The sequence below is a fragment of the Cibotium barometz genome, chromosome 46 (genome assembly GCF_041138505.1).
Source record: "Cibotium barometz isolate CiBa-2024 chromosome 46, ASM4113850v1, whole genome shotgun sequence".
Lineage (NCBI taxonomy): Eukaryota > Viridiplantae > Streptophyta > Polypodiopsida > Cyatheales > Cibotiaceae > Cibotium > Cibotium barometz.
The window spans coordinates 26,114,399-26,130,526 of record NC_141091.1 but is presented as its reverse complement, the minus strand read 5'-3'; the positions used below and the strand labels follow the sequence as shown (position 1 = coordinate 26,130,526).

The following is a 16,128-nucleotide window of genomic DNA, read 5'->3' as shown; positions in this document are numbered from 1 at the left end:
TTGAAAGCATAATGCTAGACCTACATCCGCAATCGATGAGCTTGAAGCCTGTTCTTATGCTCGATGGGGATTCAAAGTACCTCACAAATTAAAAAATTACAAATTCATTATCACATTTGAAAATGCGTTTTGTATCATGAATCAATACGTAGGACTAATGGCCGTCTTCAACACTCAAGGTATTTTGCTCCACTTTCAATATCGAAAATGCTATTAAATTTGGGAAATGGGAGAAGGGCATGTTCTCCTATGTTTATTAAATTTCAGGGAGGAGTGTGCCAACTCCCCGCCACCATACTTTATGTATGAATTTTTTTTAACTTCACTCACACAAACGAGCACAAAAATCCTAGTATGACTTGATGAATGACATGTGACTCAAATTCAAATGTGAATAATGAATTTGGAATTATCTACTTTGTGATGTAATCTGAGATCTCTGTTGATGTCCATCGATTCCTCACGTCAAATATAATCATAAGCTTGATGTTCATGCTCATGCTTGTGCAAGTGCAAGCAATCAAAAGGATAAAAGTACCCAAGCATTCTAGTTTATTGTATTCATAATATATTAATGTGGGTGCTAATGATACAATATTAATGATCCAAAGAGGCTTCAGCAACAATTATTGCCTGAGGAGCCCTGGCTTGCTAGACTATTGACTTGCGCATGTACTGATAAAAGCAATGCCTGCATAAAATCCAAGCCATTATAGGTTAAGACTGCAGAGTTTTACATCAATAATTTATCGTGATCTCTTACAAATCGATCAAAAACTGTGATTAAGCGCTTTTAATTCTGTTTTCTTCACGAATTTAATGGCAATGACTTGATCAACATACTGCTGCTCGAATAATAGGCGGCGGCTGCTTCATGGGTACTGTACCTGCAGTGGAACCCGAACCTGCAGCTGGTATAATTAACATGATAATAACCATCCTAGCTCGTGATTTGAGGTGATAAATTGCACAATTGGATTGTAAACCTCCTTTAATTACCTGCCCTAATCTCTGGACGTAAACCTCGGGCATGGCAGAGCAGAGAGAAATGAGACACGATCAGTAAGAAGGCCACGAGACAGGTAGTGGGAAACAGCTTTAATGGAAAGCTTGGTTTGGCAGCAGCAGCCATGTTGATTAACGTGCAAGCTAATTAAGCTTAATTGGATCGTGTGTATATATTGTCGCCAAATGGCTGGCATCGAGTTTAGCGCACATAATAAACTATATGTAATTTATCATTAAATATAGCATTTATTTTAGAATATATATATATATATATATATATATATATATATATATATATATATATATAATGTAAATATCGCATCTGGGCGCATTTGTTTTAGAATTATATATATATATATATATATATATATATATATATATATATATATATATATGTATGTATGTATGTATGCATGTATATTGGCACCAGCCCTATTTAATTAGGTTTTTTAAAATTTGGCTTCAAGATTTTTATTTATTTTTAACGTGCTTTAAGGATTAAGGATTTTATTTACCACCCTTTAAGGATGGCTTAGCCCCCCAATTGTATCCCTTTTCAAAATAATTTGTAAGTGCCCAATCAATACAACTAAGGATTTAATTTATGAACATGATGACCCCTTTTTTAAACCCCATTTCTGCCCCACTGCCACCCAATCATGTGCTCCACGATGCAGACAACAATTCGGTTACATTGAAGAAGACCAGTATCACACTAATTCTTATAGGAAATGGTATGGATGGCCCGATTTCAAATTCTTTTCTCACATAAGTAAGATCATGCTCCCTTGACTCCTTAATAAACAAAAAACTGATTGAGTAATTCCCAAGACCTAGACCTAGAGCCTCACCATTAAAAACTCTTTTTTTTTTGGGAGGGGGGGTTGCATTACGTCTAATGTAAAAGGGAGAGCCATGGATTAAGGATTTTATTTACCACCCTTTAAGGGTTCTATTTGTACCCAACTATATCCCTTTTCAAAAGAATTTGTAGGTGCCCAATCAATAGAACTAAGGATTTATTTTATGAACATGATGACCCCTTTTTTAAACCCCATTTCTACCCCACTGCCACCCAACCATGTGCAGACAACAATTCGGTTACATTGAAGAAGACCAGTATCACACTAATTCTTATAGGAAATGCTACGGATGGCTCGATTTCGAATTCTTTTCTCACATAAGTAAGATCATGCTCCCTTGACTCCTTAATAAACAAAAAACTGATTGAGTAATTCCCAAGACCTAGACCTAGAGCCTCACCATTAAAAACCTTTTTTTGGGGGGGGGGGAGGGGGTGTTGCATTACTTCTAATGTAAAAGGGAGAGCCATGGATATAAATAAGAAGCATGGTCTAAGGATGTGCTTCTGACATTAATGTGAGACTTTAAAATATTTATCTTAATCATTTGTATCTTAAATCCCCTTTGTAAGCCTAGCCTTAGAACTTGGTTCACCACAATAACTTTGTGTGTGTATCAATGAGACTTTATTGGATCACGGTTACTTTGAGAATGTAGTAAAGCTCACCCTTAATTCTATATTGGTCTTCAATTTATTTTATTTGGGAGAGTGTGAATCACTTTCTAAAATTTAAAGCTCTAACCTCCCAACTCATAGGTTTAGGGTTCAAATAAAAACATGGCCCCTTTTTGTGTAAGAAAATAGTGTTCACAAAAAAAAAAGAATTACAACAAATATTAAAACCTTCTACATGTAAGATTTAAAGTATTTTTGACATGAATCAAAAGTTTATGTCCACATGATAGGAGGTTTAGAAACCTTTAATTGCAAAACTAAGACTTCAAAACCGTTTAATGTGCAAATTTAAACATTCAAGAGAAATTTCACGCCACAATAAATCCTCACACTAAACTATTGTAATTTAGCATTAAATGTAGCATCTAGGTGCATTTATTTTAGAATATATTGGCACCAACCCTAAAGTCTCCGTTTTTAATTAGTTTTTTTTTAATGTGGCTTAGCCCTATTGCATCCCCCTTTTTAAGGATTTTATTTATCCCCTTTAAGGGTTTTATTTGTATGGCTTAGCCCAATTGTATCCCTTTTCAAAAGAATTTGTAAGTACCCTATTTGTCCAATCAATAGAACTAAGGATTTATTTTATGAACACTATGACCCCATTTTTGCCCCATTCACACCCAATCATGTGCTCCACGCAGACAACAATTCGGCTAGATTGAAGAAAACTAGTATCACACTATTTCTTATAGGAAATGCTACAAATTCTTTTCTCACATAAGTAATATGATGCTCACTGACTCCTTGATAAACAAAAAAAGATTAAGTAATTCCCAAGACCTAGACCTAGTGATTAGAGCCTCACCATTAATTGGATCGTGTGTATATATTGTCGCCAAATAGCTGGCATCGAGTTTAGTGCACATAATAAACTATATGTAATTTATCATTAAATATAGCATTTATTTTAGAATATATATATATATATATATATATTGGCACCAGCCCTTTTTAATTAGGTCTTTTTTTATGTGGCTTCAGGATTTTATTTTCTTTAATGTGGCTTAAGGATTAAGGATTTTATTTGCCCCCCTTTTAGGGTTCTATTTGTATGGCTTAGCTCCCAATTGTATACCTTTTTGAAAGAATTTGTAAGTACCCTATTTGCCCAATCAATAGAACTAAGGATTTATTTTATGAACATGATGACCCCTTTTTTTACACCCCATTTCTTCCCCGCTTCCACCCAATCATGTGCTCCACGTGCCGACAACAATTCGGCTAGATTGAAGAAGACCACTATCGCACTAATTCTTACAGGAAATGCTATGGATGGCCCGATTTCGAATTCTTTTCTCACATAAGTAAGATCATGCTCCCTTGACTCCTTAATAAACAAAAAACTGATTGAGTAATTCCCAAGACCTAGACCTAGTGGTTAGAGCCTCACCATTAAAAACTTTTTTTTTGGGGGGGGAGGGGGTTGCATTACTTCTAATGTAAAAGGGAGAGCCATGGATATAAATAAGAAGCATGGTCTAAGGATGTGCTTCTGACATTAATGTAGGACATTAAAATATTTATCTTAATCATTTGTATCTTGAACCCCCTTTGTAAGCCTAGCCTTAGTACTTGGTTCACCACAAAAACTTTGTGTGTGTATCATTGTTGAGACTTTATTGGATCACCGTTACTTTGACAATGTAGTAAAGCTCACCCTTAATTCTACATTGGTCTGCAATTTATTTTATTTGGGAGAGTGTGAATCACTTTCTAAAATTTAGAGCTCAAACCTTTCAACTCATAGTTTTAGGGTTCAAATCAAAACATTGCCCCTTTAGAACTGTGTAAGAGAATAGTGTTCACAAAAAAAACATTTTACAACAAATACTAAAACCTTCTACATGTAGGATTTAAAGTATTTTTGACATGAATCAAAAAATCCAGTTTATGTCCACATGATAGGAGGTTTAGAAACCTTTAATTGCAAAACTAAGACTTCAAAAACCGTTTAATGTGCAAATTTAAACATTCAAGAGAAATTTCACACCATAGTAAATCCTCACAATAAACTGTTATAATTTAGCATCAAATGTAGCATCTGAGTGCATTTGTTTTAGAATATATTGGCACTAGCCTTGAAGTCACCGTTTTTATTTAGGTTTTTTTTTTAATGTGGCTTAGCCTTGTTACATCCCCCTTTTAAGGATTTTATTTATCCCCTTTAAGGATTTTATTTATCCCCTTTAAGGGTTTTATTTTTATGGCTTAGCCCAATTGTATCCCTTTTCAAAAGAATTTGTAAGTACCCTATTTGTCCAATCAATAGAACTAAGGATTTATTTTATGAACATGATGAGCCCTTTTTTAAACCCCGTTTTTGTCCCACTGCCACCCAATCATGTGCTCCACGTAGAGAATAATTCTGCTACATTAAAGTATCACACTAATTCTTAAAGGAAATGCTACAAATTCTTTTCTCATGTAAGTAATATCATGCTCCCTATCTCCTTAATAAACAAAAAAGATTGAGTAATTCCTAAGACCTAGACCTAGTAGTTAGAGCATCACCATTAAAAACTTGGAGGGGGGGCGCATTACTTCTAATGTAAAAAGGAGAGCCATGGATATAAATAAGAAGCATGGTCTAAGGATGTGCTCCTCACATTAATGTGAGACGTTAAATGTGCTCCTCACATTAATGTGAGACGTTAAATGTATATATCTTAATCATTTGTATCTTCAATCCCCTTTGTAAGCCTAGCCTCGGTACTTGGTTCACCACAAAAACTTTGTGTGTATCAATGAGAGTTTATTGGATCACCGTTACTTTGATAATGTAGTAAAGCTCACCCTTAATTCTACATTGGTCTCATATTGTAGTAGGGTAAAAATTAATAGTCTAGTGTTGGAAGAGCAATTTGTTTTATTTGGGAGACTTTGAATCACTTTCTAAACTTTAGAGCTCAAACCTCCCAACTCATAGGTTTAGGGTTCAAATCATAACAATGCCCCTTTATGTGTAAGAGAGTAGTGTTCACAATACTTTTGACAACAAATACTAAAACCTTCTACATGTAAGATTTCAAGTATTTTTGACATTTCATTGAATTAAAAAATCCAGTTTATGTCCACATGATAGGAGGTTTAGAAACCTTTAATTACACCACAATAAATCCACACACTAAACTATTGTAATTTAGCATTAAATGTAGCATCTAGGTGCATTTGTTTTAGAGTATATTGGCACCAGCCCTGAAGTCTCCGTTTTTATTTAGGTTTTTTTTTAAATGTGGCTTAGCCTTGTTGCATCCCCCTTTTAAGGATTTTATATATCCCCTTTAAGGGTTTATTTGTATGGCTTAGCCCAATTGTATCCCTTTTCAAAAGAATTTGTAAGTACCCTATTTGTCCAATCAATAAAACTAAGGATTTATTTTATGAACATGATGAGCCCATTTTGCCCCCACTGCCACCCCATCATGTGCTCCACTCAAACAACGATTTGGAGATTGAAGAAGACTAGTATCACACTAATTCTTATAGGAAATGCTACAAATTCTTTTCTCACATAAGCAATATGATGCTCCCTAACTCCTTAATAAACAAAAAATATTGAGCAATTTCCAAGACCTAGACCTAGTGATTAAAGCCTCACCATTAAAAACTTGGAGGGAGGGAAGGGGGGAGGGGCATTACTTCTAATGTAAAAAGGAGAGCCATGGATATAAATAAGAAGCATGGTCTAAGGATGTTCTCCTCACATTAATGTGAGACGTTAAAATCGATATCTTAATCATTTGTATCTTCTTGAATCCCCTTTGTAACCCTAGCCTTGGTACTTGGTTCACCACAAAACTTTGTGTGTGTATCAATGAGACTTTGATGGATCATTGTTACTTTAACAATGTAGTAAATCCCACCCTTAATTCCACATTGGTCTCATGTTGTAGTAAGGTAAAAATTGATAGTCTGTTTTTGGAAGAGCAATTTGTTTTATTTGGGAGAGTGTGAATCACTTTCTAAAATTTAGAGCTCAAACCTCCCAACTCACAGTTTTAGGGTTCAAATCATAACAAAGACTCTATTTGTGTAAGAGAGTAGTGTTCACAAAAATAATTACAAACAAATACTCCTACATGTAAGATTTCAAGTATTTTTAACATGAATCAAAAATTCCAATTTATGTCCACATGATAGGAGGTTTAGAAACCTTTAATTGCAAAACTAAGATGTCAAAAATTGTTTAACGTGCAAATTTAAACATTCAAGATAAATTTTGCCTAGGGAGGGAGAAAAATTAATAATAATAATAATCTTTTCACACCACAATAAATCCTCACAATTCGCCATGCAACCATGCCATTCCCTTTCTTTTGATTTTTAAAAAAGTATTTCATCCACCTAACAGTAACCTTGGTTTTTTGTGAACATTGAGAGGAAGTTAAGTGATATAATTGTGTCCCCCACATGTGGGCATAATTGTTGCCACACCCACACCTTGAGAGTCAAATTCAATGACTCTGTAATGACACATGTGATCCAACTTCTTAAGCCTTATTGTGATTTATTTGCGGCACATGATTCTTCTTATTTAGTTGTTATACTCCATTTACTTCATTGTTTTTTCAAAGATTATACCCATCAATATAAATATTTATTTTCTTTCTTGATGAAGTTTTCACAAAAACATCTTGGAGTATCACTACTACACATGCCTTTGCAAATAATGCAGCTTTTCAATTAGCTGCAATCTCGAATATGCTTAAGACAAGTAATACCTTTAGTTTCAATTTAAGCTCACACAAGGAAACAAGGAATTTTAGTGTTCACTATGCACCTTATTTCAAGAAATAGTTCAAGGCCTATTTTTTATATATTTTTTAAATAATCCAATAATTATAGGAATTTTTTTCTTTCTTTTTGGGCGGTGGGTCGAGGGGGGGTTCTCACTTTTTCAAACCTAACCGAACTCCTATATTCACCCATGTTTGTAAATCCCCATGTGTATAATATAACACCCTCCTCGAGAGACACATATCCTTATATGCACACTGCATACACAAATATTCCCCTAATGTACATATAATGTTATGAATTAGCCTTATGAAAACCCATGGTGTGAATTCACGTGTTATGGTATAACAATACTTGGTGAGAGAGAGAGAGAGAGAGAGAGAGAGAGAGAGAGAGAGAGAGAGAGAGAGAGAGAGAGAGAGAGAGAGAGAGAGTGAATGAATGAATGAATGAAAATTCTCTCAACATCCACAAAAGACCAAATTGGCCTATGAGACCAAACACATAAATGAAGACCGTGAAAGTCTTATGCCAAGTATGTGGTCCAAGAAAAGAAACATTAAATCAAACTAGAAAAAAGTCCTATTGTTCATTTACTAAAGATACTAGGAGATGCAACATTTACACTGGTGCCAAATTGAAATTAAAGGGCATTAGATTTTGGTGAGACATTATTGTTGATAGCGGAAGCCATTGGATAGGCAACTACTTTTTTCCACATCTCTCTGATAATTGGGCCCAAGTGCATAGAAAAAGGATTGACACACCTTATCTATTATGCCTACCTTCATTCTTTCATATCCTCATGCTTACCCATCAAGTATGGCTCACATATATGTAGCACATCATCCCATTAACCTTAACTATTATGCCTACCTTTGTTCTTTCATCTCCTCATGCTTACAGTCAAGAATGGCTCATATAAATGCAACATATCATTGTTGGAAATAGGGTTGAAATAATGCGCACACACACACACACACTGGAGAAGCTCAAGGGAGCACACGATAAGATGATAGATAGATAATGAATGTGTGATGTACAAAGATGATAAGTATAACCCAAGATGGGTGTATACTAGCATGGGGGGAAAAAACTCCTAAAGAGGGAAAAAGTGCCCTGGCTAGTCCTAGTATGTTCACACACATCACTACCAAATATGGCTACAAATCCCCCTGGGAGTGATGATATGAACAAGGAGTGAGCTAGCACTAAAAGTACACAGATGTACCAGGCTCTTTGGGTCTGATAGAGGGAGCCTAGACTAATCCCCAAAGGGAAATAAGTTCAAAGCTTTGCGAAAATCTTTAAATTTCTCTTGTGAGAGAGCCTTCATGAATAAATATGCCATGTTGTCCTGTGTTGACACATAAGCCAAGCTAATTTCCCATGTGGATCATTCACCTCAATGTGCTTGTGCGAGCATGAAATGCTAGATTCATTTGCAACTACCATAGTACACTAACTATCAGTTAAGGAGGGTAGTGGCTAAGGAATTTTCTCAGGCACAAGTACATAAGCAAGGTAACAAAAAATGTGTAAGTGAGCCACTAGGACACCTATTCAAAACATATGTTGCACACATGACTACTTCTAGCCAAAAACCAGGAGGTAGCTCCTAACTTTTGACCATACAATGTACCATCTATGAGAGATTTGTTTTTGTGTTCAGCTACACCATTTTGCTGATGTGTATAGGGCACAGTACATTGGTGTTTTATCCCATAATCAACCATGTATGCATAAAACTCCTCAGACATATACTCCCCCCCTCGTACGCAGGGTACCAATCTTACATGTAGAAACATTTTCAACCATATCAACAAAGTGATGAAAGCACATAAAAACTTCTGATTTCTATTTCAATGGATATACCCAGGTATTTCTAGAATAATCATCAATGAATGTGACAAAATAGAGGTAGCCCCCAATAGACAGTGTCCGCATAGGACCACATACATCACTGTGCATAAGCTCTTATTTTTGGATGGCTCTAACTGAACCATCTTTGGGAAATGATGCATGCTGCATTTTTCCAATAATACAACCCTCACAAACATGTTTAATAGGGGATTCAAGATGTGGCAGCTCAGAAACCATGTCTTGCTATGTAAATGCAGCATACTACCAAAGTTCAAGTGACCAAAGTATGCATACCATAGCTTAGCATCACCCATTGTCTTTGTTGCAAAAACTGTACATACAACATGATTTTTTCTTTCATATGCATCTAGCTTGTAAAGGCCATGAGACAAGGCACCAAAATCAATAATTGTATTGCCATCATTGCTATCATGAACAATACATCTATCATCCACAAATTGAACCACTAAGCCAGCCTTACTAATGGGCAGAGACAGATAATAAGTTCTTCTTGATCCCTGGTACATATAATACATCTGAGAGTGTGATTGTTCCACCATTTACAATAGTGAGAACAATTTTACCAACTCCTTTTACATGATATGAGGATTTGTTTATACATGTAATAGTGTTTCCCTATGGAGCAGATTCAAGTGATGAGAACAAACTGCGATGAGAAGTAATGTGCTTACTAGTACCACTGCCAAATACTAGACATGTACATTTGTAATAGCCATGCATACATCCTTATGCAAAGAGTCATACCTACACTGCACAATGAAAGCCCAATCATCTTGTACATAGTTTGTAGATTCTTTGTTTTTTGCATTAGACGCTAACGCATTAGCTACATCCATACTTAAGTCTTACTTTTTCTCCTCCTCTAGCTGCTTCCTGCATTCCTTAATGTAGTGACCAGGTTTCCTGAGATAGTTGCATTTGCCCTTTTTCTTTGGCTTGTCACCTTCCTTGTCTGCAGGCTTGCTCGATGACTAATTTCGGCTTGTAACTACCTTGAGGAAAGGATTTAGCTTTGCCTAGTAGCAAAAGCATGATCTCTTGTATGCATAAAAAATCTATTCAATTAGGAACTCAATGGAGTCTTCTTGGGCCCTTCTTGGGCCCTTTTATTTGGCAGTTTAAGGGAGTCAAACCTTTTCTCTTAAGAAGAAACGTTTTCTAATTAGAAGCTTCAAAACGGCTACTTTATTCGAATTTGAATTTTGGGAAAAAATAGAATTTAAAATCTAGCGGATAAAACCATATCATGTAACATATCTATGGAAAGCTCTTGATGCGTAGATCACGGATCTGTAATCTCCGCTCAAATCGGAGCTTGTATGTAGAAGTTATGGAGGTCCGAAAATTGTAAAATTTCCCCCTCCCCTTTTTGGGGGAAAAAGTGCACCCTTTGACCACTCTTACACCTCTCTTACAAACCATTGGTTTTTGCTTACATGACAGGCTCCTATTTGTCAAAAAGTTAAACGTTTCCATAACCTCATGGCAAATTAAAGGGCCCAAAAAGACTCCATTGAGTTCCTAATGTTGTGTGGATTTCTCTTCTTTTACAAGAGCACAGAAACCAACTCAAACTTCAAGGCATTTGGATTGCCTTTCATCCATGAGTCTGATGTGGTAGAAGCAAAACTTTAATACGAGTCTGGGAACGGATTCAAGACAGTAGTAGGCACCAATGAATTGTCAAAATAAACTTCATGAACACTAGCCAACTGCTCCTTAAAATCCTTGATTTTTGTAAGGAAATTGTCCATAGAGACCCTCATTCATATGCTCTGACTCTAATTGCTTGCGTAGATAAGCAACATGTGCTTGATTAAGTACATGTTACAATGATGCAAGTGCATCACACGCATGTCATAGTAGTTCTACATGACTGAATATGAGGAATGATACTCCTCTTGACTAACAAAGCAAGCAATGCATGTGCATCCACATTTCTTCCATCCCACTTTGTTTGTTCTTGTGTAGGAGGTATGCTATCCTGTGGTAACACACCATGTGAAACCGAGTCCGTGTTTGTAGATGTGCCTTCTGCATCATGTTTATCAGAGGAACTAAGACGTTTCTCAATACCAACCATAACATTCTAATATATGCCACATCATATAGGACCATAACAGGTAGTTGGTCCCATCAAGCTTATCCTCAACAAATAACATCCGAATTACATCATTGTCTGCCATTTCTGATAATACCCAGGCAAGTAATCTCATGAAACCTGCAAGTGCTAAGTGTTCCTTTGATGAAATCACGGTGGCTAATAGGGCCATTGACCAATATATACCACATCATATAGGACCATAACAGGTAGTCCCATATAAAGCTTATCCTCAACAAATAACATATGAAATACATCATTGTCTGCCATTTCTGATAATACCCAATCAAGTAATCTCACAAAACCTGCAAGTGCTAAGTGACCCTTTGATGAAATCATGGTGGCTAATAGGGCCACTGATAATGGATACGTGCAAGGTGTATGAAAGAAATGCAAAGTACAGTGAGTAAAAATTTTACTTGTAAGATGATGTAGAGATTTATGTCGCTAAAGTTTAGCTCATAGACAAGATCTGATGTGGTGAGTGTCCTGATGATGCTTTCACATGTATCTGAACACCCATCTATAGTAGATCTGACAATACTACTTTAGAATCCAATGAGCAGTGCAAATTTGGACCCCAGAGATGTCTGCACGAAATTGAAAGCCATGCCAACGGCCCCAAAAATGCACCCATAACAAAAATCTGACCGAAAAACTACAATACAAAGTACAAGTACAAAGTATAACATACTTCATGGTTCTCTTTCTTCTCCTAGAAGGACTTCTCAAGAAGACAAGCGACTCGAGGTGAAGGGTAGGCAGCAATAGTAAACAAGGGCAAGAAGCATATGCACTGATACCAAATGTTGGAAATAGGGTTGCAGGAATGCACACACACACACACACAATGAAGCTCAAGGGAGCATAAAATGAGATGCTAGATAGATAATAAATGTGTGTTATACAAAAATGATAAGTATACCCCAAGATGAGTGTATGCTAGCACGGGGAAAAAACCTCCTATAGAGGGAAAAAGTGCCCCGGGTGGTCCTAGTGTGTTCACACACATCACTATCAAATATGGCTACAATCATCCAATTTAACCCTACCCAAATACGCCCTACCCATAGGAACAAACCACAAAAATTAAAAGCCTTAAAATTCAATAAAAGAAAGAAATAAGATAATCTCTAGAATTATTGATGTAGGTCAACTATGATATCGCTAAAATTTAGTGCTCCTTGGAACAAAGGTTCATTGAAACTGTATTTTATAGAGACCATAAATGTTAATAAGAGTGGCATATATCAAGCATAGAGACCATAAATGTTGATAAAAGTGGCATAGATCAAGCATCATTAAAATTAAATTTCAAATGCCAAATTTTTAAGAAAATTCATTTTTCCTTTGCGGTTAGTTGTTTTGGTAAAGCGGTGATGTCTTAGCACGAAGATGTGGGTTTGATCCATGCTTGTTGGTAGTTCAAGTGGCCATGCTCAATGTTTTAAAAAAATCCAAGAAACCTTTAGGATCTCAAGATGTAAGATAATATTTATAGTCATAGTCATCGTTTAGGGTAAATACCTAAGCTTTAGGATTAAGACTATGTAACTTTTTCTTAACAAGTATCTCATTGCATTGTTTTTTAACTACCATTTAAAAAAGTCAAACCTCAATATATCAAAGCAAAAGGTTAATGTTTATAGCCTCGTGTCTTTCTAAGGTAAACAATCATGCTTTGGGGTTAAGAATATGTGGGATGCTCTTAACAAGTACTTGTTACAAGATTGAATCTGATCAAAAGGAATAAGTAGAGATTTACCAAACCTAGTTTCACATATAATTTCCTTTTTTGTTTATATACATAGAGTAAGTAGATGTTCAAAACCTTGCCTCTAAAGCAACGCGTTGATTTGTTGGACTGGGAGCTAGGTTTGGTATCAAGGGATGATTTACACCTTGGGTTAGTCAAATAAGATATGAATGGGTGGGGATATCAATGCTGTACTCTTATATTTTATTGTCCAAGCACCAGCTAGCTCATATTTATACATTCCCCATAATGAGGAGTAGCCATGATTGAGCAGCCGAAGGACCCGCATCCCCGTATTCACATGGGATGGTAGCTTAAGAGGCTAGATGGTTTAGAGACGGTTTGGATTAGATTTTGCACTACCAAATAGGTTGCATCCTGTAGTGAACTATTATCGCATAACAGTCTACACATAGAGTAGGTAGACTTTGCTCTTGGACACCTTGTCCTAGCATCTTACGAGGTCCAAGATAAGCCTGAATAGCCACAAGGTGTGAAAACAACATTGTAGTTTCTAGTGTATCTATATGGGCAGAGTCTACATTGTGAATGGTGGCACCAGCTATAACTACAGACCTACATGGTCATGTCATGGTCACCCCACATAAACACTCCCTAACTTCTACTAGCATACAACTTCCATCTTAATAATTTTGGATCGACCATTGAAGCTCCCTTCACAAGAGCACACCAATTTAGGGCTTTGCCATCTAGTGCATCACTTTAATAATCTAGTATTCTTCTTTATTTATGTTACTGTGTTCTTCTTTATTTATGTTACTATGTAATCTAAATTTTAAGTTTTGTGATGTGAGAGATTCTACTTCTTGTAAGTGTTCTCTTGTATACACCGCACATTGCTTTTTCCTTTTTTGGATTATTGCCTATGGACTAGCCACAAGCAATAATGGTAAAATCTTCATGTACAATGTTTGTTAAAGTAATAAATTGCATATGCTAGAAAATAAGCTTTGGAGATGAGAAGTGCTAGTTCCTCCTAGCAAATCAGTCCCAAACAGTGCCTGCGTTTTCTTGCCTTGCTGCTTTTTTTGGTCTAGCCACCCCTTCCCTTGCTGCTGCTGGCTAGTTTGTTGGCTGCGTTTTCTCCTACAGAGGCAAGCCAGCTAGGTTCTTGGTTGTGTTTTCTTCTACAAAGGCAAGTAGTGGAGTTTTGGCTACAAATTTTGCTCTGGCATCAATTGTTGGTGAGTTCTCTTGCATCATGTAGAGTTGCTAGACAAGTGGTTATACATTTCCTTCTTCCTCCATGAGTCCCTACCCTTCCGGTAGGAGGTTCCCAGTAGTTCTTGGACTGTTTTGCTGTCTAGCCTCCTTGTTTCTTAAGTTTGAGAGGGGTTTGATTGGTTCTGGAGCTTTGCTTCGTTGGAAAGCACTTGAGAGAAGTTTTTTTGAGAGCTAAGATCTGTGTTTCTTATTGTTGTGGATATGGCTCCCCCCTGTACGAACAAGGATGACAAGTTGAAAGGACCCAACTATGCTCATTGGAAGCTTCAGATGCGGATTTGGTTCATCCACAAGGGTTTGTGGGATATTGTTCAGGGCACTAGGAGGAAGCTTGAGTGTCCTCAAAACTATAGGAGGTGGACTCAGGGATCAGGAGGATGAATTTGTTGTGGAATTACAAGACTGGGAGAATTGGGACTCAAAGGCACATTCAATGCTTGTGCAGACCATCATAGAGGAGGCCTCACCGGCCGTGCAAACTTTCACCAATGCTCATCAGGTATGGTCTAAATTGGAGGATCTCTTTGCTCGAGATTTGCCGATGAGGGCAGTTACCTTGCAAGGGAAGCGCTCTATGGTTTGTTATTCCCTGAAGGCAGTTCCATGCATTCGTTCCTCATGAAGGCCAAGCTTATCCATGACCAATTATTACTGGCTATGGGTGGTGCTCCTTTGTCCTTTGCTTAGCTGGCTGCACTCTTGCTGCACTTATCCCACCAAGCTTCCTCCGAACTATGATGTGATTTCTCGATCTTTGCAAGGCCAGGTCACATCCACTCAGTTGGATTTTGATGATGTTAGCTCCCTCCTTTTGGAGGAAGAGTCTGTTCTCGTTTCACAGGGTAAGTTAAAGGTGTCAGTCAACACTTCTGACAAAGGCACTTTTCTCAGTTCAGAAGAAAGGTCAGAATCGCTACTTCTCTTTGCGGGAAAAGAGGGCATCTATCCAAGGATTGTTTGTCCAAGAAGAAGGACAAGACCAAGGGCAAGGCTTCATCTCAAAGAAAAGGAAACGACACGACACACGACAGTGATACAAATTCTAGTACCACTTCTAGGGCTCCCATGGTACTTCCAGGCTCATGAGAACCCAAATGGTGTACTTCTCCACTACACATGCAGTTTCCCCCCATGTGCTTCCAGCTAGAGGAGGCTTGTGGGCGGCGGCGGGAGAGGGAGCTTATTATAGCTCCACTTACTAGGCATGGGGACCCTGATTCAGAGTTCCAAGCATTAGACATCTAGCAGGACATGGTTATCTTTTGTGTAGCAGAGATTATGAATTGGATATGTTCTGAGTTCATTGTTCAAGGCTTTTGGGACGTGATATGTTCACCATCCACTGTTGGGGAATATGGGCGCAATGTGTCCAACAGCTCATCATCTATTCTTAGAGTTCATTGCACACTTGTGTGGGAATTCGTGGCCAAGCAAAGTTCCTTGCTATTTGTGGTAGCATTTTGTTTCGAGGAAACAAGTTGGCGGGTGCTCTCTCCGAGGTGATTCCATTATTCACGATGCTGGAGAGTCCATGGTTGCATCTTCATCGGCTTATCTTCTTCCGACTCTTGCACACTATGAGCTACAGAGGGGGTGTTAGAATTTATGCATCTCAGTGTTTTGGGGTTGTACCACTTATTTGATATTTCATATGTTTTTTCTTGATTTATGTGGTCGTGGAGGAGCAGCCGACTAGTTCCCAAGTCACTATATAAAGAGTTCTCCCATTATTCACTATTTCATCCATTCCCTTGCACAAGTTCAACATTCTCTTGTTGGCCAATTGCTATTTTAAATCTTCAAGCTAATATAAAAGGTGATCTTGTCCACAAGCTCTCTCTACTCTCTCTCTTG

The 16,128-nt window shown here is 37.3% G+C and overlaps 1 long non-coding RNA gene across 3 annotated transcripts; it reads right to left on the bottom strand.

Moving 5' to 3' along the window:
* Window positions 1–585: 585 nt before the first annotated feature.
* On the bottom strand, window positions 586–1,140 carry LOC147612069 (uncharacterized). Of its 3 annotated transcripts, none has more exons than XR_015263590.1 (3): window positions 1,000–1,140; window positions 844–911; window positions 586–691 (listed from the first exon to the last, which is right to left on the bottom strand). It is a non-coding gene; the product is annotated as an uncharacterized LOC147612069 (long non-coding RNA). The 3 variants fall into 3 exon arrangements; XR_015263591.1 differs by having other exon boundaries at window positions 844–905; XR_015263592.1 differs by having other exon boundaries at window positions 844–887.
* Between the last annotated feature and the right edge of the window lie 14,988 nt (window positions 1,141–16,128).